The 25,773-nt window shown below is 37.0% G+C and overlaps 1 protein-coding gene and 1 non-coding gene across 2 annotated transcripts in view; both read right to left on the bottom strand.

The window, feature by feature from the left end:
• Positions 1-25,773, bottom strand: part of LOC141711642 (protein yippee-like At5g53940) — a 255,796-nt gene that overhangs the window by 83,106 nt on the left and 146,917 nt on the right. The gene's annotated exons all lie outside the window — the stretch shown is intronic.
• LOC141716061 (small nucleolar RNA R71) lies at positions 24,167-24,273 on the bottom strand. Its single transcript, XR_012572793.1, has one exon. It is a non-coding gene; the product is annotated as a small nucleolar RNA R71 (small nucleolar RNA).

Raw genomic sequence — 25,773 nt, forward strand, 5'->3', positions numbered from 1 at the left:
TGGCACTTGTGTTGTCACAGAATATTTGAATTTTGTCAACAGTCAAACCATAGTCAAATAGTTGATTCCTCATCCATAGTATATGTGCACAGCAACTACCAGCAGCAATGTACTCAGCTTCAGCTGTTGATGTAGAAATAGAGTTTTGCTTCGTGTTGAACCATGACACAAGCTTGTTCCCTAGAAATTGACATGTGCCAGTTGTGCTTTTCCTGTCTATTTTACAGCCTGCATAATCTGTATCTGGGTAGCCAATTAGATCAAAATCAGACTCTCTAGGGTACCAAATTCCTAGATTTGGAGTCCCTTTGAGATATCTGAAGATTCTTTTAATAGCCACTAAGTGAGATTCTTTAGGGTCAGCTTGAAATCTAGCACAGAGACATGTAGAAAACATTATATCAGGTCTACTAGCAGTTAAATATAAAAGTGAGTCAACCATGCCTCTATAACTTGAAATATCCACAGACTTTTCAGCCTTGTTTAATTCAAGCTTGGTGGCAGTGGCCATGGGAGTTTTTGCAGATGAACAATCCATTAAGTCAAACTTCTTTAAAAGATCATAAATGTATTTAGTTTGACTAATGAAAATTCCATCACTAACTTGTTTAACTTGTAAACCAAGAAAATAAGTTAGCTCTCCCATCATGCTCATTTCATATTTACTTTGTATTAACTTAGCAAACTTTTTACAAAGCTTATCATCTGTAGATCCAAATATAATATCATCTACATAAATTTGAACAAGTATTTTAGAGCTATTAACATTTCTAAAGAAGAGAGTTTTGTCAACAGTACCTCTTGTGAAGTGATTATCTAGAAGGAATTTTGACAAAGTCTCATACCAGGCTCTAGGTGCTTGCTTTAGTCCATAAAGTGCCTTCAACAGATAATACACAGTCTGGAAAGTTTGGATCTTCAAATCCTGGAGGTTGGCTTACATAAACTTCTTCCTCCAATTCCCCATTTAGAAATGCACTCTTGACATCCATTTGATAGACTTTGAAATTGGCATGGCTTGCATAGGCTAAAAAAATTCTGATGGCCTCAAGTCTGGCAACTGGAGCAAATTTTTCATCAAAATCTATCCCTTCTTGTTGAGAATAGCCTTTAGCAACCAATCTGGCTTTATTCCTTATGACAATGCCATTTTCATCCATCTTGTTTCTGAATACCCATTTTGTGTCAATAGAACTCTTGTTCTTTGGCTTGGGTACCAGCTTCCATACTTTGTTCCTTTCAAATTGGTTTAGCTCCTCTTGCATTGCTAAAATCCAATCTGGATCCAATAGAGCTTCTTCCACTCTCTTAGGTTCCTCCTGTGATAGAAAGCTACTATACAGACATTCATCCTGAGTAGCCCTTCTAGTTTGCACTTTAGATGTAGCATCACCAATGATCAGTTCAAAAGGGTGATTCTTGGTCCATTTCCTTTGAGGTGGTAGATTAGCTCTAGATGAGGTTGTCTCAGTATTGTCATGATGTGAGATAGAATGTTGATTGGTTGAAACTCCCCCTGAGTTGCTGATCCTTTGAAAGGAATTGGGAGCTCTATCAACTGATGAAGTGAATTGATTATCCGTTGACAGACCGTGATCAACGAATGCTTTATTATGAACTTCAACGGATGATGCACTTTGTCTTTCAACGGATGCTGCATTGCTTCTTTCAACGGAAGCTGAATTATGACTTTCAACGGATGCAGCATTCTGTGCATTATCCAAAGGCAGATTCTGAATTCTTCTTGAGATGTCTTCTTCATCATTCTCATCTTCACTATCATCACAATATCTCTCAATGTTGTCAAATTTTGAGTCCTTCATGATGTCCCTCATCTGTTAGTCCATCAATCTTTTTATCATCAAACACAACATGCACAGATTCCATGACAATGTTTGTTCTTAGATTGTAGACCCTATAAGATTTTCCAGCAGAATAACCAACAAATATTCCTTTATCAGCCTTTGCATCAAACTTCCCTTTGTGATCAGATTGATTCCTTAAGATGTAACATTTGCAACCAAAGACATGCAGAAAGTTTAAAGTTGGTTTTCTTCTCTTGAATAGTTGATAGGGAGTCATGCCTTTTGTCTGATTGATTAAAGAAATATTCTGAGTGTAACATGCACAGTTAGCAGCCTCAGCCCAAAAGTAAGTTGGGAGTTTTGACTCTTCAAGCATTGTCCTTGCAGCTTCAATTAGTGATCTGTTCTTCCTTTCCACCACACCATTTTGTTGTGGAGTCCTTGGAGCTGAGTACTCATGCACGATCCCATTTTCTTCACAGAACAACTTCATGGTTGAATTCTTGAACTCAATTCCATTGTCACTCCTAATATTCCTTACTTTGAAATCAGGATGATTGTTGACTTGCTTGATATGATTGATAATGATTTCACTAGCTTCATCCATTGATCCAAAAAAATAGACCCATGAAAACTTTGAGAAATCATCTACAATCACTAGGCAGTATCTTTTCCTTGAAATTGACAATACATTGACTGGTCCAAAAAGATCCATGTGTAGCAGTTGCAATGGTTCATCAATTGCAGATTCAAGCTTCTTACTGAATGATACTTTCTTTTGCTTTCCTTTCTGACAAGCATCATACAGTCCATCCCTTGTGAATTCCACTAGAGGCATTCCTCTAACTAAGTCCTTTTTGACTAGATCATTCATTGTCTTGAAATTCAAATGGGATAGCTTCTTGTGCCATAGCCAACTTTCAAATGCACTTGCTTTGCTGAAAAGACAAGTAATGGATTCTGCATCTGTAGAGTTGAAGTCAGCTAGGTACACATTTCCTTTTCTAACTCCAGTTAGAACCACTTTATTGTCCTTCTTACTTGTGACAATACAGGCTTCAGAATTGAAGGAAATAGTATTTCCTCTGTCACATAGTTGACTGATGCTCAATAAGTTGTGTTTGAGACCATCAACCAATGCAACTTCATCAATGTTGACATTTTCTTTTGAAATCAAGCCATATCCCATAGTGAATCCTTTGCTGTCATCTTCGAAGGTTATGCTAGGACCAGCTCTCTCCTTAAACTCTGTGAGCAGGGTGAAATCTCCTGTCATGTGTCTTGAACAGCCACTGTCCAAGTACCATAGATTCCTTCTTTTTCCCTGCACACAACAAAATCAATCAAGTTGATTTTGGTACCCAAGTTTCCTTGGGTCCAGCCTTATTAGTCTTTTTCCTAGACTTCATTCCTCCTGCATCTTTTGACTTAGGTAGCTTTGGGTCAACCTTGATCTCAGATGTGGTTGATTGAAGTGTAGGGTTAGTCACAGAATCACTTAGCACATTTGATTGAATTTGATAAGGCATAGATTGTGCAAACATGTTATTCCACATAGGCATATTGTATGGCATTTGAGGCATACTAAATGCAGTAAAATAAAGATTATTAATATATGGCATGTTTGCAAAATATGCATGGGGATTCTGATGAGACATAACAGGCATAGCATGCAGAGGTGACATAGACATGTTAGGCATGAAGGGATTTGAAGGCATGGGAGCATTTTTAACAGATTTGCAATTATCAGATAGGTGATTAACACTTTTACAATGCACACAGCTTTTTCTAGGAGCATACCTATCAGGTGTGTAATTGTTATGTTTATTAATCCCTATCTTCCCATTTCTTTTAGATTTTCTTTTAATTTCCTTCTTATCCTCAACCAACTTAAGCCTATTTTTCAGCTGATCCAAAGTCATGTGTCCTATATTCACCTTACTGGCATCTTTGGATGTGCTAGCTCCTTCTTTGACAAAGTTCTTGAGAGTTGAATCATTCTTCTTATTAAGGTTTTTATTTTTAAAATTACCTGCCTGTTTTAATTGATGAGCCTTCAACGAATGCTCCTTTTCTTCCTTCAATGGATAACTTTCATCATCCGTTGATTCCACATCCGTTGACAATCCATCAATTAATTCTAACTCCTTTTTGTTCTTCTTCCAGGCATCCTCACAGAATGATTCAATTCCCTGAACCTTGGCAATTTGAACACTAACATTCCTAGATGTTTTTCAGGCCTTGATTACCTCTTGCTCACTTTCTAACTGTTTAAAAAGAATTTCTACTTTCTTAACAGCTTCTTCTAGTTCACTCTCAACAGTCAAGCATTTAAGTTTAATCTTTTCAAGCTCAATTACCTGATTCTCTAACACATCATTCCTATCACTTAAAAACACATTATTCTCTTTGATCCTAGTGTTTTCTTTAGCTAGTGATTTAAGGGAAACACGCAAATGATATAATTCATTGGACATGTCATTTATGGCTTCATTGCATTCATGTTTAGAAAGCTGAGAGATATCAGTAGTAATTACCTGGTTGCTTGATGAACTAGTTTCATTTTCATCAGAATTAGCCATCAGGGCTAGGTTGACATATTCCACATCATCATCTTCATTGACCCCATCTGCTTCTCAATCATCTTGAGTGATAAAAGCTTTTTTCTTTTGTTTGAGCAAATCAAAATACTTCTTTTTGTAATCAACTTGCTTAAATTTCTTTTTATCAGAGGTTGGCTTCCTACACTCACTTGCAAAGTGTCCACTCATGCCACAGTTATAACATTTGAACTTGGATTTGTCCACCATGTTTTTATTTGACTTAGTGAATTTTGTATTTTTCCTGAACTTCATCTTTGCAAACCTCCTGGACAGAAAAGCCAGATGTTCATCAATATCATCAGAGTCATCCTGACTGGAATTGTCTTCATCCTCAGCTACTTGCTTTTTACCCTTGCTTGATTCTGATTTGCTTGTGCCAATTTTGAGACTTGACATTGTCTTTTCTTCATTCCTGACTTCAACCTTCTCACTGTCAGCTAAAAGTGCAACTGATCCTCCTTTTCTCTTTCCCTTTTCCAACAGCTCATCTTGCTCCATCTCAAGTTCATAAGTCTTCAAAATTCCATATAATCTTTCAAGTGTGAAGTCCTTATAATCTTGAGAATTTCTTAGAGAAACAGTCATGGGCTTCCATTCCTTAGGTAGAGACCTTAGAAATTTTAAATTGGAGTCCTTGACTTGGTACACTCTCCCATATAGCTTCAATCCATTCAACAGTTTCTGAAATCTGTTGAAGGTATCATTCAATGATTCTCCTTCTTCAAAGTGAAAATATTGATACTGTTGAATGAGAAGCTGCATTTTGTTTTCTCTAACTTGCTCAGTGCCTTCACAGATAAGCTGTACAGTATCCCAAATTTCCATAGCAGTTTGGCTGTTGATGACATTGTCAAACATATCTTGATCCAGACCATTAAACAGAATGTTCATGGCTTTCTTGTCCTTGTGGACCTCTTCAATATCTTCAACAGTCCATTCTGCCTTTAGCTTGGGAATAGACTGTCCAACAGCAACTGTTGCAGTAGCAGTTGTGGCCACCTTGTGTGGGATGTGAGGACCATTTTCAATGCAGTTGATGTAGTTTTCATCTTGAGAGAGAAGATGTAAGTGCATCTTCGCCTTCCAGTGATGGTAGTTATCTCTTTCAAGGATTGGAATCTTTACACCAATATCCTTCTTACTCATGATGTTAGCAGAATAGATCTTTAAACTCTTTGTATGTTAAGAGCTAGCTCTGATACCAATTGTTATTCCCAGTGGATTAACAATGAGATTTACAGAAGGGGGGGTTGAATGTAAATCTCAAAACTTTTTCAAGTTTTGAGTAGTTTCTAAGGCTAAGTGTTTAAGTGAACAAATGTGTGTGAATTGCTTGAAGCTGATACAGACAAATATATATTCAAAACACAAATGTAAAGAACATAAAGAACTTAAAAACTTTTCTGGTGGATTTGTTGTTCCACCAGAAATGTGTTATTTCAGAAAATCTGTGATTCAAAGAATTAAATCACAGCTGCTTCCTAGTACAAACTAGATGATTTTCTCTCTGGATATTTCTAAACAACTCAGGAAAATTCTTATCTAATTACTAGCTGCTACTTGGTTTATATATCATCAAGTTTACAAGTGAAGACAAAACTGTAAAATACAATTGAAAAGATTCTTCACATGTTTCTTCTTCATTTCTCTATCTGTAAGTCATATGTCAGAGACCTATTTGTACATTCGAGGATTCAACTCAACTCAAATAAGAATGTAATAAGTAAATAGTGGATCGACCGTCAGAGAGATCTCGCAAAGTAATATCTGTCAAAGGATTCAGAGACAATGTTCATCTACAGACTTGAGGAGTTAATTCACTGGAAGAAGTTCAAGAAGTTGATCATGCCTCAGTGATATAAATCAAGATCGTGGATTTAATCAAGTGACAGAGATCTCGTCAGGGTATCAATAAATTACAAGGATTTAATCTGAAGAAAATCAAAGTGTCAGAGTCAAGACATGAAGAAACGTCACGGAAGTTAGTCACTCATGAACCAGACAGTACATCGAGTGTCAACGTTGAAGTGGTGGAATTGATTCATAATTTTCAGTGATTTTCAGAAGATTTGCAGAAGAATGGTTGCTGCTCAAGACTAGAATTAATTCTCTATTAATTAATTAATTCATCTAATTTAATTAAGAAAATAAATTATATCTGCGAAGAATAATTTATTTATTAATTGAATTAATTGATTAATTAATTCTGAATTAATTTTAGGAATTTTCAGAAGTTTAATTGGATTAAATTCAAGTCTTAAATCAGCAAGACAAATGGAAATGAACTAGCATGACAATCTGGATTGTCATACCGATTGTCATGCCAAGTCATTTCCATTGTCATACCGAAAGTTACTCTAGGAGGATAATTGTCTTGCTAGTTCATTCTGATTGTCATGCTAGTTCATTCAGATTGTCTTGCTAGTTCATTCAATTGTCCTACCGAAAGTCTTGCCAGCTATAGGATTGTCATGCCAATTCAATTCTATTGTTGTGCTGATTTAAAAAGAAGCAGAAGACTTTTCTTTCAATAATCTCAATCATTATTCAAGAACAAGAGACAGCAGCCGCAGTAAAACATTTTATCTTCATCTGCTTTATTCAAGATCATAATTTCTAGATTGTAATGTTAAATCTAATCCACTAGAAATCTTTATCTTGTTCTTGTATATCAATCTAGCGGATTAAAATCCCTAGAACTTAATCTCAAATCGCATTTAGCATTTGATCTTTTAATTACAAAAATAGAAAAAGTTCATGTCGAATTTATTCTAGATTTGTAATAATTGATTTGAGATTAATACCTTGTAATCGATACAGTTGTTGTAACACATTTCAAGTTTAATAATATTTTTATTTAACTTGAATTTTGTTTCACATTTTTTATTCCGCATTTTATTCGATTATTTGGTAACGTTTGTATTCAACCCCCCTTCTACAAACACATTGGGACCTAACAATTGGTATCAGAGCCTTCTGATTAACGAACAAATCAAGATCCTAGACTTTTGTGATTTTTCAACTCCTTGAATTTTTATTTATTCAAAAATTCATAATGACTTCACATAAAGTTGGAACCGTTAAAATTCCACAATTTGATAAAGAGAATTATATCATGTGGAAGAAGAAGATGCTATTATTTTTACAAGTTGCAAATCCCAAATATTCAAACTTGTTAAAGAAGGGTATAAAAACTCCGATGGTTATTGAACCGGAGGTAATAATAGATGGTGTGGTGACTACTGAAGCTAGAACCTATCCAAAAGAGCCTGAAGATTTTACTCCTGCTGAGAAGGAAGAAGCCTCCTTGGATGCCAGCCTTCAATTAATATTAATTGATTCCCTTGATCCCTTGATGAACAGACATGTGATGAACTGTAAAAATTCCAAACACATGTGGGAAACTATTGAGGTGATTAATGAAGGCACAGAGGAAGTTAGGGAGAACAAGTTGGAAATCCTAACCTCTGAATATGAACATTTCAAATCAAATCCAGGAGAAGGAATTACTGAAGTGTTTGAGAGGTACAATGCGTTGATCAATAACCTGAACATCAATGGAAAGTATTATTCAATCAGGGAGGTCAACAAAAAGTTCCTTTTAACACTGCCAGCTCATCTTGAACATAGAATCACTGCCATTAGAGAAGCTAGAGATCTGAGTGAGATTTCTTTGGACAGGCTCTATGGAGTGTTAAAAACCTATGAGTTGGAGCAGATTCAACAGAAGGAAGTCTACGGGAAGGATAGAATGGTCAGCACATCTACTGCACTTGTAGCTGAAGGTCAACAACAACAACAATCTCAACAGTTAGAAAGAATGGTACAGTTTTCCAAGGGTGAGGAAAATGAGTTAGTAGCAGAATATGATCCTCCTACTACAAATCAATCAAGTGATGATTTTTATTCCTTGGAAGAGCTGGAGCAATTGGAAGACGAGTCAATGGCCCAAATTGTCAAGAGATTCTCCCATGTCAGATTCAAGAGGAATCCCAAGCTTAAGTACAAGTCCAACTACAACAAATTCCAGAAAGGTGGATCTTCATCCTCTAACACCAGCAGTGGTGGATACAAAACAGGGATGGTTGATCGGAGCACCATTAGATGCTATAACTGCAATGAGTTGGGACACTTTGCCACAGAATGTAGAAAGCCAAAGCAAGTAAGAAAGAACTCTGAAAGGGCTTATCTGGCAAAGGGAAGAAGCTGGGATGATACTGACAGTGAAGATGAAGATGAAGGAAATCTTGCTCTTATGGCTATTGATGGAAAAGCTTCATCGTCAAGAATAGAGGTAAAACTTTCTGATGCTGAAATGGTTTATCATCTAAGAGGTAACTTAGATTGTGCACGTCGTGATAATGAACTGTTAAGTTTACAGATCACAGACCTTGAGAAAGAGGTCAATGAATTAAGACTTGTGCACATTAATCAAGACAAATTAAAAGAACAGGTATCTTTTCTAGAGAATAGAGTTGACTGTTATAGAAAACTCGAAACTATTCTCAAAGACAAGATCACCGGTCTTGAGACTAAGGTTAGAGCCTACTTCAATTCTTGTTCGAAGGCTAAAGAGTTCTACAGTAAGCAAGCTATTAATCAAACATCTGGAATAGGTTATGATTACAATGCTGCTATTGGAGAATTAGGCATAAACTCCCCTCCTCATGTATGTGCTAAAGGGAGGGAAGTACCACATGTGCTTAAGGGTGTTGATGAACCCCTCTATAAAGCATCAATTGCTGAACCATTTGATGCGACCTCTTCTGTTATTCAAGAAGAAATACGTGCTGAGGATCATGCTAATGAGAAGATTGTTTCCAAGTCAAGTGAGTCGAAAGTTCCAGTCAAAGTTGTGAAAGCAACTGAGACTAACTCAGACACACATGAGTTGGATAACAATAATGCCATGTCTACCATGCATAAATTACCTGCTATTAATCACTCTCATAAAGCATGTGGTGTTGCTAATTGTATGTCTTGTGCTTTTAATATGATGTATGCTTATTTTAATGGTAAGCATGTGTCTAATGATAAGACTACTCCTCGTCAGCATATGAATAACAGGAAGCATGATAGGTCTAAGACTGCTAGTCCTTCTAAGGCTAGAAAGGAGACATTTGTGCCTAAGCTTAAACAGAAATTTGTTAAGGCTGTTTACAAGGTCAAATGTTCAGTCACTGAGAATGTTGAGACCATTAAAATTAAAAATGTTGTTTTGTCTGACAAAGGACAGTTCTACAAGTATGCCGGGCCCAACCAAGTTTGGGTTCCGAAGAAGGTCTAATCCATTTGAAGTGCAGGGTAGTATACAGGTGTAACCGGTAGTGTGGATTCTTGACAGTGGATCATCAAGACATATGACCGGAGATAGAGCCCTGCTATCAAATGTGGTTGAGAAAGCTGGCCCCCTGATTACCTTTGGAGATAACAGCAAAGGTTTATCTGAGGGATATGGCTGTTTGCAAGCTGGGAATGTTATCATTGTAATTTTGTATTTTGTGCTAGGTTATTATCAGGAAGCAGTATCTAACATATAGCACCAGTGACGAGACTTGAGAATATTACGACATATCAAGCACCTGCTGCACATTATACTTGGAATTGTACTCTAGTAAGATGTGTACAAGTGTACTCCTGGTTGGTGAGTTAAAAGAGGAAGTCAGTGCACCACAGTTCATGGACTTTGCAGCTGCGGATCTGTTGGACTATGCAATCTCTTCTTCACAATCTCACTTCAGGTTGGTATGAACTAGTATACTGCTCAAGCAATCGTCAAGGACATGGTATGGCACTCTAACAGAAGTTATAATTTTATATGAACTAGTAGAGTCGTCATATTTATAACTATCTTATCACTAAGCACAATCATATTGTTTTATATGTGCAGTGGTATATTGATAATGCAACATAACAATTAGTATCTAAAGTACTTGACAACTATCGGTCAATGATATCTTGTTAACATTATGTTGCAGATATTTGTAAGCTTTTGACATGAATGAGAATTACTTAGACTTTACCCTAAGTGATCAATGTTTTATCAAAAACTCATTCATTTTGAAAAACAAAATCAAACTTCTTTCTACATTAGTGATTTCTTATTTCATGTAAAATCTTTTGAAATCACTATTGTAAATCATTTTCTCTCTATTACCATATATTCTGTGTTACAGGTTCAGTCTCCAATGACTTTCTTTCATTGACAGTCATGAGGTTGAAAACCCACAACATCTATCCCAGACTGTAAAGACAAACACAAAAACAGAACCAACCAACACTCTCTTACCACTAAATGTAGTATGAATGAGCGTGAGGGAGATAGTGCCTAGTGCACCACATAAGGAAGGTTCTGTAGTCAACCCAGTAGCTCTGTCTCCTACATAGATGAGTAGTATTTAAACCGAGACAACTGCTAGCCCCCATACATCTTCTCAAAAAGATGTAATGGCTAAAAAGGCACAAAAACAGTTACTAGATTCATTCTCTCAACAGGGTGAGTCTATTGAAGTTTGCCTGTCGGTCAAGGTATCCGATGTAGTGTCACCACTTCAAACATAAACAATTCTTGATGCACAAGGAGAGGTTACACACACAAAGGATGAGTTGACAGAAACAAGAGTTTCGACCATTTTAAGGTCAGATTCGATTGTTCAAGGTTCGTTAGTGGACCAATTGCCTTTACAGGTGTTAGGAGAGGATACTGATCCAAAAGCCATATGTCAGTGGTCAGTGTCTACCTCCCCAGGCTTAAATCCCCTGGATGCATCTGCGGATAGTGGATCTGACATAGGTGCAGATCGGCAACTTGTTGACAATGATTCAGATATTACCTGATAAGTCACAAGGAAATGTCTTCACATACATTAGAAGGGAACTTTGATCTTTATGCTAAATTCGTTGGATCATTGTTTACCTTCCCAGAATTCAAATCTGGAACCCTAAAAGGGAAACTAGCAACTTGTAAATTATGACTCAGATTCATCTGACGAGTTTAACAAGGACGGGGATTTGTGAACTCCCATTGCACCACCTATGACCTCCTTAAGGATGGCTAAGGTGATTTTCCTTGCAGGTATAGCTGATTTTTGGAGCTATGAGAGGAGTGATACACTTGTGAGAATGAGTGTAAACATGAGTGGAGAGAAGAGTGAAACACATGTGAGGTACACTAAAACAGGATCACACACTCACAGTGAGGAAGAAAGAGAAACTACTTGTTATTTCTTTTCCAACCAAGTGAAATATGAGAACTCCTTCAGACGACGGCATACATTCCTTCTTTAAGGGGGAGATAGAAGCTTAAGTAATAGTTTGGAGGATTCCTCAACTAAGGGGGAGAAATAGCAGGGAGGAAGAAAAAGATCCTACATGTACACTACACCACACCATTGTTGTTTGTAACTACGGATCCTATTGTACGGGAGAGGTGGTAAACACAAGGTGATTTCCTAGTAAGGGAAGAAGCAGTTAGGGGAGTACCATTGGTTTTTATCTGCGGATCCTATTGTACGGGAGAGGTGGTAAAACGAAGGTGATCTTCTTTAATCAGTTGATTCTCATAGGGGGAGAAGCAAGAGATATGGGCTTCTCAACAGGAAATGTGGTTGTACAAATGAAGATGGAACTAATTGAAGATATGTTCAGTCTAGAGGAACATCTACTTGGAATCTGGAAAATGTTAAATCTCATCCAGAACTTTTCTGCTATTTACTTTGCATGTATGTTTATATCTTTTTCTTATTTGTTAGTTGAGTTATCCTCTAGGTATTTGTGTGTCATTGTCTAACAAACAAATAGGGGGAGATTGTAAGTCATATGTCAGAGACCTATTTGTACATTCGAGGATTCAACTCAACTCAAATAAGAATGTAATAAGTAAATAGTGGATCGACCGTCAGAGAGATCTCGCAAAGTAATATCTGTCAAAGGATTCAGAGACAATGTTCATGTACAGACTTGAGGAGTTAATTCACTGGAAGAAGTTCAAGAAGTTGATCATGCCTCAGTGATATAAATCAAGATCGTGGATTTAATCAAGTGACAGAGATCTCGTCAGGGTATCAATAAATTACAAGGATTTAATCTGAAGAAAATCAAAGTGTCAGAGTCAAGACATGAAGAAACGTCACGGAAGTTAGTCACTCATGAACCAGACAGTACATCGAGTGTCAACGTTGAAGTGGTGGAATTGATTCATAATTTTCAGTGATTTTCAGAAGATTTGCAGAAGAATGGTTGCTGCTCAAGACTAGAATTAATTCTCTATTAATTAATTAATTCATCTAATTTAATTAAGAAAATAAATTATATCTGCGAAGAATAATTTATTTATTAATTGAATTAATTGATTAATTAATTCTGAATTAATTTTAGGAATTTTCAGAAGTTTAATTGGATTAAATTCAAGTCTTAAATCAGCAAGACAAATGGAAATGAACTAGCATGACAATCTGGATTGTCATACCGATTGTCATGCCAAGTCATTTCCATTGTCATACCGAAAGTTACTCTAGGAGGATAATTGTCTTGCTAGTTCATTCTGATTGTCATGCTAGTTCATTCAGATTGTCTTGCTAGTTCATTCAATTGTCCTACCGAAAGTCTTGCCAGCTATAGGATTGTCATGCCAATTCAATTCTATTGTTGTGCTGATTTAAAAAGAAGCAGAAGACTTTTCTTTCAATAATCTCAATCATTATTCAAGAACAAGAGACAGCAGCCGCAGTAAAACATTTTATCTTCATCTGCTTTATTCAAGATCATAATTTCTAGATTGTAATGTTAAATCTAATCCACTAGAAATCTTTATCTTGTTCTTGTATATCAATCTAGCGGATTAAAATCCCTAGAACTTAATCTCAAATCGCATTTAGCATTTGATCTTTTAATTACAAAAATAGAAAAAGTTCATGTCGAATTTATTCTAGATTTGTAATAATTGATTTGAGATTAATACCTTGTAATCGATACAGTTGTTGTAACACATTTCAAGTTTAATAATATTTTTATTTAACTTGAATTTTGTTTCACATTTTTTATTCCGCATTTTATTCGATTATTTGGTAACGTTTGTATTCAACCCCCCTTCTACAAACACATTGGGACCTAACACTATCCAATGCAATCTAGGATAATCTGTGAATCTTTGAATACTTCCTTGTTTGCATCAGAATGGAAATGCTGCATTTTCTTGATTCCTCCTAGAGGCTTCCACATTCCAGTTTGTCTCTATCAACCCATGTGCCTCTGTCAGCTTGTGAATTATCACTATCAACTGCTAATGAACTAAGCATCCGTTGAAGCTTTCATCCGTTGATGCCTTATCCGTTGAGGCTTTATCCGTTGAAGCTTTATCCGTTGATGCATTATCAGTTAAAGTCTTTATCCGTTGAAGCACTTATCCGTTGATGGATATTATTCGTTGAAGCATTAGAGACATCCGTTGAAGCTTTGTTTCTTATCCGTTGAAGGTCTTCAATATCCGTTGATACTTCTTCACTTATATGAAATTACAAGGCATGAAATATTTACAATTAGCCCTCCTATTTGTATATCCATTAGTAGTCAACATGACTGATAATTTCCTACAATATCTAAGAATTATAACTTGAAACCAGAGAATGAAATGTGCTACAATACTAAACTTATTGCTAAGTAAAGTTACTCCTTCAACGGATAGCCAAGATGGTCTTATCCGTTGAGGCTACAAACACTAGATTTCTACTTAAGTGTTTTGTTTAACTTATCATCAAACTAATACACATATTCCTAACACTTGAGTAGTTCTCAACATACTTCTCGATATTCTTTACTCTGTGACTTCTTGACATTTGACTTAGAACATTTTTCAATCTACAACATTATTTTTCACCAAGTTGTTTATCATCATTCCGGGGTATGATCATACTTGATCTTCTTTCATAGATTTATTCCTGTCTTGTTGGCTATTTACCAAAAAATACTCCAGTCTCGTCTTCTTCAATATTTTTACAGACTCTGTTAGGAAATGAATAACACACGGGGGTGAATGTGTTTTACTATTTTTATTCTTTTCTTGAACTTTATATGGTTGAATAAAGTAAATTAAATCTTGTAGTGAAATGTGTTACTTGCTAAAATTAAGCATGCATTAATAAAGAACACAGATCTTTCAAAACTCACTTAATTTTATATTAAAATTAAGACTGTTTTGCTACAAAATTTCTAGGCTCTTTGTTGATAAAGAGCTTAGCTTCTTCTTGGGAGTGTTACAAGATTTTCTATCTAAATTGTTACCTTCAAACACATGACCAGTGTTAACTTTATAACTCAGTTAACTTCTGGTTTACACGGTGTATAATAAGACATACTTTTTACTTTAGTAAACTGTTACTTATCATTTATATTTTAGGAAAGTATATCTTCCATTTCTGGCTTAACATATCTTTGCATACTGTGTTAACTTTGATCTTCCTTTGTCAGTTAATCTTCACCATTGATCTTGCACACTCTTCAAGCTGCTTTTTGTAGACTTGTCAATCCAGCTGATTGGATTGTTTGTTGATTGTTAAACTTGGATATTGAACTGATCTGCAATTCTGTACTTTGAGATTTTACCTCGAGATCTCCGGTTTGGTTTATAGAGAACTTGACATCTTGATAGGTATAACGGCTTATCGAGATCTCTAGTGCTTTATAGTTATTTGACTTGTAGAGGTCTCTTAGTTCTCTATAAGAGAATTTGTCTTGTCGAGATCTCTAGTCTTCATATCTTCACTTTGACTTATCGATATCTCTGAGTTCTCTAGTGACTTGTTGACTTGTCGATAACTCAGACTTCTCTAGTTAAATTTGACTTGTCGATATCTCAGAGTTCTCTAGTGAATTTTGACTTATCGATATCTCTGAGTTCTCTAGTATAATCTGACTTATCGATAACTCAGAGTTCTTTAATGAATATTGACTTGCCGATAACTCTGAGTTCTCTAGTGAAGAAATGACCTGTCGATATCTCCAATCTTCATGTCTTCAGTTTGACTTGTCGATATCTCTGAGTTCTTTAGTAGCTTTCCTGAGTTTTCTTTAAGTCATTCTGGAGTTCTTGAATGACTTCTCTATAATACTAAATCTGTGACTTGTAGAGATCTTGACTTAGAATATTTTTTCTAAAATATATTTATTCAACTCCAAACTTTTTCATAATTCTTCTAAGGCATGATCTTTTTTATCTTCTTCCAGATAGAATTCTTTGGCTTGACACTGTTTAGAGGAAAAATACTCCAGTCTGCTCCTTTGATATTTTTTCAGACTTTAAATGTTACAAGTACAAAATATAAATTAAGATAAAAATACAACTTACTTAGGGTTGTCAAATTGACTTGGTCTTGTTAAAGTACAGGCATGTCTTGCACAACAATCTCCTCCAATTTGTGAGAAGATTGCTTAACACAGATTCATATTTGTTAACAAGACTAAGCCCAAGTTTAAAATGATGGAAAATGAAATTAATACACAAAGCTTGATATAATTACAACTTTTGTACATTAGAAGATTTACAAAGTTCAATGGTTACAAATATCAGGTAAAGACAGTTTTTGTGTCTGCTTCTTCTCTAAGAACATCCTTTAAATGATCAAAAATTTCAAGTTCTTCTATTATAGGTGTCCCACTAAGAGCTTCTACAAGTTTTTGTCTTCTCACCTTTGGATAACCACTGTCTAGTAAATCAATCCTAAATCTTGAGAATCCATCAGCTTTGATGTTTAGAAATCTCCCATCTTTAGATATTCTGCTCATTCCTTTGGCTTTGAGCTCTTTTGATCTTTTTATGAACATCTCTATTTCTTCATCATATTTCCTCCTTCTCTCTTCAAATTCAGCCTCATTTCTTTATCTTGATTCCTCCCTTGTAATCAACCATTCTGCTAGAACTGATCTCCATGCCCTTGTAGCAGTATCCTTGTCCTTTAGCAAACTTATCATTCTCTTAATTTCTGTGGGAGAAAGAGAATCCATTAAATCACTGCCAAGGAAGGCGAAAGACCCATCTTCATAGAAAATTGTAACTTCTCTAAGAGATACAACCCGGACTTTGACTATTTCCTCAGCAAGTTGTTGGAAATGATCTTCATCTGAGATGCACCAATTCAAAGGTAGAAAGTGAGATTGCTTGAAACAGTTTCAGATGGCCCTTTCAGTGACTTCTCCTTTTTCTGTAAGCTTTGCTTTCTTAGACTTTCTCCCAACATATTTGAAATTAACTTTTAGTGAAGATTTGGCTAAAGGTAAGGTTGTGATTTTCTTGAGACTTGTCTAGCTTGTGGTGATTGGAATTTTTAGGAAGGAGTTAGCTGTTTGCTTGAATAGAAATTTAGGCTTTGAAGATTGAGGTGGTTTGATGTTTGAGATAGTTGATATTGAAGGTTGAGCTGGTTGTGTTTAGATTTTCAGGTTTTGGTATGGTCCAGAGCCATCATGAGTCTTTTTGCTCCTACTCTCACTTCTTTTATTTTTATTCTCATCCTTTTTGTCTTCTCCTTTCTTCTGCTCATCCTTACTACCAGTTGCTTTGGAAGCTTGACTTTGATTTGAGCCAGAAAAATTTTGCTTGTCACCCTTCTGCTCATCATCATCCTCATCTTTCCTTAGATTGTACTGAGTATTTGGAAACATGGTGTTGGGATTCAAGAGATACCTATCCAAGATTTTTATTATTTCAACATCCTCAGGCTTCTTGTTCTTTTCATGTTTCAAGTCAGATTGCAATATCATGATTAGCCTCATGTTTGATCCAACACAATGTTTAGGAACAATGAGATGCCTTGCTTGATTTGTTGTTGGACAAACATAGACTACTCTTTTTGTGGATGTAGATAGGCTTCTGAGAAAGCTGCTATTTGTGCCTTTTTGAGCTCTTGGAGTAGCTGGGTGTCTTCTTGAATGACTGGATTTACTCTGTCAATCATTACATCAAGTTCATATGCTCTTAGAGTTTGGAGATTTGAGACAGTCACCTGAATGCACCTATCTACACCACCATCGTTGATATTCATGACAATCTATTTCTCTAGAAATTTGTCAACCTTTACCACCACTGCTCTTACAAAATTTATGTTCTTGCCTAAAGATTTCTTGCAACCCATATAGTTGTGTTGAAGAGATACTCTCAGTGCTGCAAGAAGGTCATTGAATTCTTGATCTTGATTAGGTCCTTCTGCAGCCCTTAGCAGTCTTTCTTTCCCAACATCGACTTGAGCACTTGAGTTTTGTCCTACTTGAACAAAATCTTTAGATTGTGTTTTGGCATCCCTAGATTGTGCAATCCTAGCCTCAATCTCCCCCTTAGTCTTGGGAACAGGCATGAGCAAGGGAGTTGGAATTTCTGGCCTAATTTGTTCAGGTAAAGCATGCAGTGAAATATTGAGCTTCCCCATGATGGCCCCTAAAGCAACATAATTCTGCATTTGAAGGTGCTTGTGAGAGTCCACCAGGGTCTGGATGTCAGTTTATTGACTCTTGACTAGAGAAGTCAAGGCTTGAACTTGTGCAGTGAGAGAAGCATTGGAGTCTTGCAGTGCTGAGACTTGAGTTTGTAGAGTCTGGATTTGCAGATTTATGGAAGTGGAGCCAGGCTGATAAGAACTTGTAGATGTTGATGTGCCAAAAGTTTCTTCTACAGCCTGTTTGATGCCTTCCATAAATAATGTTGAAGGCTCATATCTGCTCTGGTAAAGTTGATCTAGCTTGACCTTAGTGTCATTGGAATCAGTGATTTGCTGCTGAACAACTTTATGGAGAGAGATAAAGGATTGTTTGAGATTTTTGACTTCCTTCTTAATTGTAGTAAGATCTATCATTGACATCTGATCAGCAAAATGCTTGAACTTGGAGGTGATCTGTACTTGAGATGGAATGATTTCATCCATTTTATCCTTCACCAGCTTCTTGATTTTATCCTCATGACCAATCATCTTTACTTCAAGAGCTTTACCAAAGAGATGAAAAGCTTTGAGCTGAGCTTTGTAGATCTCATGTACTACATTATAGACCTCATGTGGAGTCAAGACTTTGACATTGCTCCCAAGAATAATAATATACTCTTCCCTGAATCTTGCCAAGACTTGATCCATCTTCAACACAAAATCATGAGATAGCCATGCATCCATATTTCCATCATGTTCTTCAGCATTCACATTATTTTCCTTCTGTTTTTCAACATCTTCATTATAAGTGAGCATGATGGCTTGATAGTCTTGATTGCTCATATCAGAAGTCAATAGATGTTGTGAGATATTTGTCAGTCCAGAAATCTGTTCTACTAAAAGATCATCAATAAATGTGGGTTGAGAACCAGATTCTTGCAGCCATTGTGATATGATGTGTGGTTGTTGAGGTTGTGAAGTTGATGGTTGAGATTCAGAACCACCTGTGACTAAAGTAACAGTTCTACTCACAGATTGCTCTGTGGTTATGGCTAGTTATTGTTCCACACTAGTTGTGGGAACCTCCAATTGAATTGGAGGGGATTTGACTGAGTTACTGCCATGTGCACCAGTCTCAAACCCTTGTGTGTCTTGCACCACACTTTCACCTGAATGTGTTATACTTACCTCCCCTATGAAAAGATCGTTGGCAATTGTACTCCTAGCATCAACTACCAAAGCAATTTCTGATAGGGTTTTGAGGGGAGTTGTTCTTACACGAGGAACCTCCAATTGAATTGGAGAGGATTTAGATAGCTCCCCCTCAGGAGTACTACCCTCAAACCTTACAGTCTGTGAAGACTGATTTGCACATGAAGGTGCATTTAGTATCTCCATGGGGTCTTCAGTAAAAACTGATGAATCCCCCATAGTTTTGATGGTGTCATCAAGGTCTACCCCAGCTAGTAGCCTCTCACCATCTAAGTGAAGTATCTGGGTGGTGAACAAGATTTCTTGAACCAATTCACTTGATTTATTTTGCACTGGAGAACTTGGTTCAAGTGCTTTAGGTAGGAAAGAAATTTGAGATATTAGAGATTGTTGCTCAGATGGAGTGTTGGCAGCTCCCTCTGAATAGATGAGGGAGCTTCAAAAGATGTGCCCTCACAGTGTGTATCATCCTTATTTCTCCTACCATACACTTGAATTGCTTCAAGTGCAGGCTGTGCAGACTCTTTACATGGTGTATTGGGGTGAATGTTCTTTTCAATAGATGCAACATGTTGAGATGATGCATATAGAGTCTGTTTAGTCCCCATTTTTACAGCTGCATCTTGTTGGGAGGATACAGAGGTGGCCTGGGTGGTCAGCTCAGATTTCTTACTTTTTTTAGATCTCTGGACCAAAGGTAACTCAGCTTCTGTTTGATCCTCACAACTCTCAGTTATAACTGCCAAGGTTACCCCCTTTATCTTCTTTTTAGTCACCTCATCTTTTTGAGAAGATGGGGTTGTTGTTTTCCTAGCTTCTACAGGTTTTGAAAGAATGGTTTCAGCTTGGGAAGATCCCTGTGGGTGTTCCTGTGTTTGTACTTCCACAGGTTCAGGGATCATAGCTGTGCTAGATTGTACATTTAACCTCATGTCAGGCATAAGGTAAGGGTAAGTCCTAAACCTCTCCAACATGAATGGAGTGATTCTTAGACTTACATTTACCTTATTCTTTGTAGTAAGTGAACCAAATATTATTTTGGACACTTACTTATAATTGCCTATTTTTGTGCTATCTATACCATTTAATAGATGTATGTCAGCTACTTTATGATTTAAAGTGGACATAATAAATCTAGGAAAGAAAATTTCCTTACCTCTAGCTGACAGAGGCATTGTTAGCCTGGTTGCAATTCTTCCAGGATTAATAGACCAACATTCAAGTGTCTGTTGTGGGCAATTGAATACACCAGATTTTGCACCGCACTAGATATGTTGTCATACCCTGTCTTTCTGTATGTGAAGGCCCTCACCACCGAATCAAAGACAAAGGACCACTCCTTCCTTATATTGGTCCTGTTCAAGCTTGATAAGTTGATTTATTCCACCATAATTGATGAAGTTCAGAAACTCAGTCAGCTCATCAGAAGTTGGCACCTCCACTAAATTCTCAGTTGGCATCCCCAAAGCTCTATTCACATCTTGTTCATTGAACTCTATTAGTTGGCCTCCAATTGTTTATGTTACTATCATAGAGAGAGAGAGTTGTCATTCATATCAGTCCTCACTACTGCTGTAGTCCAGAATTCATCTAGAACATCCAGATATTGAACAGGATTTGCAGTCAAAGCTCCTACAACATAAGATTCAGCCAAAAGTTTCACAAACCCCTTGAAACTGTTAGGAGCTTGGTTAGCATCATTAAAAGCAAGGTAATTGGTTCCTTTCTCTAGAATAGAGGCTCTTGCAACATTGAGTGCCATTTGAAGAGAATGAATGGGTAAGAATTTTTTTTGAGAAAGGAGTAAAACTGAGAGAAATCGGTTTTTGCTTGAAAGACTAGGTCACTTGAGATCTCGAAAATTGTAAGTATGTATATGTATCGAGATGTCTGGGTATTTATAGTAAAATCAAATGACTTGCCGAGAACTCAAAAATAGACGTTTGAAATTATCTATCGAGAAGTCATTTTAAGAAATGAAAAACATATCGAGAAGTCATTTTAAATTACTCTTATAGAGAACCAAAAATTTACGTATCGAGATGTCAAATAAATACCCAGTTTGTCCAAAAATGGACTGAATTAATTCCAACTTTTATTTGAATATATTTAAAATAAAATTAGAATAAATTTTCCAAAAGTATTTTACCAAAATAATTTATTAAATTAAATTATTTCAGTTCTGAGTTATTGATAAGTCTAAAAATTGTACTTGTAGAGAAATCTGTGAAATAACACTACTAGAGAACTCTACAAGGACTTATCGATAAGTCATATTTAAGCTTATCGATAGGTCACTCGAGAAGTCAGTAAATTGACTAATTATGGTTAGGCGTCAAATGGCTAGTAGCCGGCTCATATTTTTATGCGAGTAGTCTAGGGTTGAGCAAGATGGAGCGAAACGCACTTGCTCAGAAATTTGAAAAAAATAGAAAAAAAAGAAGAAAAAAAGGGAAAAAAGAAAAATAAAATAAAGAGTTAATGCATAATTGATCACGAGTGGGCTCTTTGGTATTCGAGTTATTAAGTTCTTAGTGGAATTTGTGCCTAGTGACCTAAGGCTTTTATAGTCTGGGATCCGCTAACCTAACGCTTGCTAAATGGATCCCATTGCATAAGTCTTTTGTGGACCTCACTCATTGCACAGTCAAATAAGCATTTGTTGTGTGTTGAATAAAAGCATGATTCCATAATCAGCTCCAGTGATCTTGAAGTGTTATAAGTTATTTTGTGCCTAGAATTTATTCTTCGTATAATCATGTGATTGCCTTGAGGATAATCGAGTTATGATAATAGATCTAGTTTTGAAGCATATCTGTAAGCATCCGCACACACCACGTTTCTAGTTGTATGTTAGTTTGCATGATTTGTTTGATCTTTATTCGCCTAATTGCATTTGTTGAGATGTTATGAGTTGGTTGGTTTAGTCATTGTGAGGGGGATCGCTGCATTTCATGTAGATTGTATTCATGCATGTTTTTGTTTTGTTTTTGAGTCTGTGACGCTTGAGGACAATCATCGATTTAAGTTTGGGGGTGTGATAAATGACATTTTATACCACTTAGAATGTCTTAAAATGGCTTGAATTGATGTCTTGAAATCAGGTAGTTTGTGTATTTGATGCGTTTTTCTAGTATTTTTGCATTTCAGGGTATAACTTGCGTATGTAGGAAGAATTCATCAGAAATAAGCCTAGGGAAGTTCTTGGCATTGGTTGTGGTAAGTTAGGAGCAGAACGCAGCAGAAATCGGGAGCAGAATGAGAAATTTTCCAGTAGCCTGCTGGGCGCCCGCTCAGGAATGCTGGGCGCCCGCTCAGGAGCTTGGGCACCCGCTCAGGAATGCTGGGCGGCCGCTCAGGGTCGAGAATTTTAAATACTTATTTTTTATAATCCGTATTCTGTTGGACTTCTGAGACGGCTGGTTCTTGTGGGCTTCTATATAAGTAGTTTTCAAAGACGTTTCACAGAAGCGTGGTATGAAGCAAGGAGCAAGGAGAGAAGGAAGAAGACCGTTTTAGCACATCGCAACGAAGAGGAGGAATCATACGTTTTCTTGTAATTCTTTTATTCGTTGTATCAGTTGATGCTATTTTTCTTTACTTTGAACCTTATTACTCTTGTGACGTACTCTGGTTTTAATAAGTATTTTTATTAGTTTATATTGTGTGTTATCATCATATTTTCATATAAACCCATGGTGACGATGAGTTCTGTCATGGGCTAATCGTGATCATGGGGTCGTAACGGATTTACTATGGATTTCTTTAGTTAGTTGTTTAATACCTAAGTGTGTGATGATTGTATGATATCTAGTATAGGTTGTGCTTATTCGTCTTATGTGCGTCGCAAACATATAAGATACGCTGTTAATCTCCTGTGAAGCGACGGTGGATCTTGAGGTTTAGAACTTGTTATGCTAGCATAGGTTCATGTATGTGTATACATGATTAGTGGATAACTCTAACCGTTTTATTTGCCCTGTGTAATCATAAAAGAATAACTTGTGCTTAAATCGTTATGTTGTCAAATTCTGTAGACATATAGGGTCTCAACATAATTGATGGCTATTCAACTTCTATCTTAATTGTGGATGTTTGGTAGAATGGTATTTGTACAACGAAAGTTGGCTTTTATCAGTTTCGTGTTGTTCGATTAATATCATCATCGGTACATGCTAAGGGTAATAACAATGATTATTGAAGGAAGTAGTAATGAAGTTATGATCTCATGTGTGTTTAATATTGTTAATTCAAGTGTCAATTAAGTGTTTAATTCTTGTAGTTAATTGTAGTTAATAATTAGTTAATCAATTTAAGTGTTATTGTCTTGACATTGAGAAGTAATCATACATTGGTGAGTAAGTGTTAATTGAACATAATTAGTCTGAGTCTCTGTGGGAACGAACTAGAAATTATTCTATATTACTTGCGAACGCGTATACTTGCGTGAATTATTAGCGCGTGTTTTGTGGCTAACAAGTTTTTGGCGCCGCTGCCGGGGACTCGGCGTATTTGTTTAATTTATGTACTTGCCATCAGTGGTCATTAGGACTCATTGATTAAGACGTGTTACTTATTGTTTCCGGTTGTGTTTCAGGTAATCTAGCGAGCGTTTATGCAAACACGTTCTCGCACTCGCAAGAGAACTTTAGATACGGCCGAGGAGACAGACTCAGTTCTTGATATTCCGGAGAAGATAGATTTTGAAGATTCGGATAAATAGAGTGAGCAGAAAGAACCAGCAATCATGGGTGATCGTATAGTTCCAGCAGCAGATCCAGCTCTTATGGACTTTTCTCGGCCTAAAATTGATGACATTCAGTCAAGCATCCTTCATCCGGCTATTTAGGTTAACACTTTTGAAATCAAGTCGGGCACTATTCAGATGGTGCAGAATTCTGTTTCTTTCGGAGGTGCTGTGACTGAAGACCCCAACATGCATATCAAGAATTTTGTCGAGATCTGTAGTACTTTCAAATATAATGGTGTGACTGATGAGGTGATCAAGCTGAGGCTTTTCCCATTCACTCTAAAGGATAAAGCTAAGGAATGGTTACATTCTGAGCCAGCTGGGTCCATCACTACTTGGCAAGATCTTGCGCAAAAGTTTTTGGTGAAATTCTATCCAATGGCAAAGACTGCAGCTATGAGGAGTGCTCTTACTCAGTTTGCGCAGCAACCAATAGAATCTATGTGCGAAGCTTGGGAGTGCTACAAGGAGATGTTGAGAAAGTGTCCACATCATGGTATGCCTGACTGGATGGTGATCACTGGTTTCTATAATGGTTTGGGGGCCCAATCTCGGCCCATGCTCGATGCAGCAGCTGGAGGCGCCTTGTGGGTCAAAAGCTATACTGAGGCTTATAATCTTATTAAAACTATGGCTGCAAATGAGCATCAAAACCCAACTCAAAGGATGAAGCCTGGGAAGGTAGCAGGTATTTTGGAAGTTGATGCAACTACAACTATTGTAGCGCAGCTCCAAGCGCTGTCTTTGAAGGTCGATTCTTTATCCAACTATGGAGTCAATCAGATAGCTATGGTCTGTGAGCTTTGTGCAGGTTCTTATGCTACGAATCAGTTTTCTCTTGTTAATGAATTTGTTCAGTATGTGAACAATTATCAGCGACCGCAGCAGCCTGTGCCAGCTACTTATCATCCTAACAACATAAATCATCCCAATTTCAGCTGGAGTAATGATCAGAATGCTATTCAGCAACCATATCAGCAACCTGTAATTAAACAGTTTAATCCGCCTGGATTCCAGCAACCACAGCATTATGCTCAAAGGCAATCATATCCTCAACAAGGAGGTGCTGCTCTACCTTCTAGTGCTGATTTCGAGGAGCTCAAGCTGTTGTGCAAAAGTCAGGTTGTTTCTATCAAGACCTTGGAAAATCAAATCGGTCAAATAGCCAATGTTGTGCTCAATCGTCAACCTGGCACACTTCCCAGCGATACTGAAGTGCCAGGCAGGATGGAAGCTAAGGAGCAAGTAAAGGCTGTCACCTTAAGGTCTGAAAAAGTTGTTGATGCTGAAAAAGCGAAAGATGGAGAAGCCGGAGTTGTTGATGAAGAAGAGAAGCAAAAGGAGAAAGCGGCGGAACCAAAGAAGACTACTGTTGAACACACTCTGTCTGAGGGTAATACAGGGGAGAAACAGCTCTATCCTCCACCACCTTTCCCTAAGAGATTGCAACAACAAAAATTGGATAAGCAGTTCGGTAAGTTTCTGGAGGTGTTCAAGGAACTTCACATCAACATACCTTTTGCTGAGGCTCTGGAGCAAATGCCTAGTTATGCAAAATTCATGAAGAGTATTCTTTCAAGGAAGGTGAAACTGGATGACCTTGGTACCGTTGCTCTAACGGACGAGTGCAGTGCTGTGCTACAACAAAAATTACCTCCAAAGCTTAAAGATCCAGGTAGCTTCACCATTCCTTGCACCATTGGCAAGTTGTCTTTCGACAAATGCCCGTGCGATTTGGGAGCAAACATCAATCTGATGTCATTGTCTATCTTCAAAAAAGTTGAATTTGCCTGATCCAAAGGCCACCTACATGTCTCTATAATTGGCTGATCGTTCTATTACATACCCACGAGGCATCGGGGAGGACGTGTTAGTAAAGGTGGATAAGCTCTTCTTCCCTGCATACTTTGTCATTTTGGATTTCGAGGAAGATAAGAAGATTTCCATAATCTTGGGAGGACCTTTCTTGGCTACAGGCCGTACCTTGATAGATGTGCAGA

This window comes from Apium graveolens, chromosome 3 (genome assembly GCF_009905375.1).
Source record: "Apium graveolens cultivar Ventura chromosome 3, ASM990537v1, whole genome shotgun sequence".
NCBI classification, from domain to species: Eukaryota; Viridiplantae; Streptophyta; class Magnoliopsida; order Apiales; family Apiaceae; genus Apium; species Apium graveolens.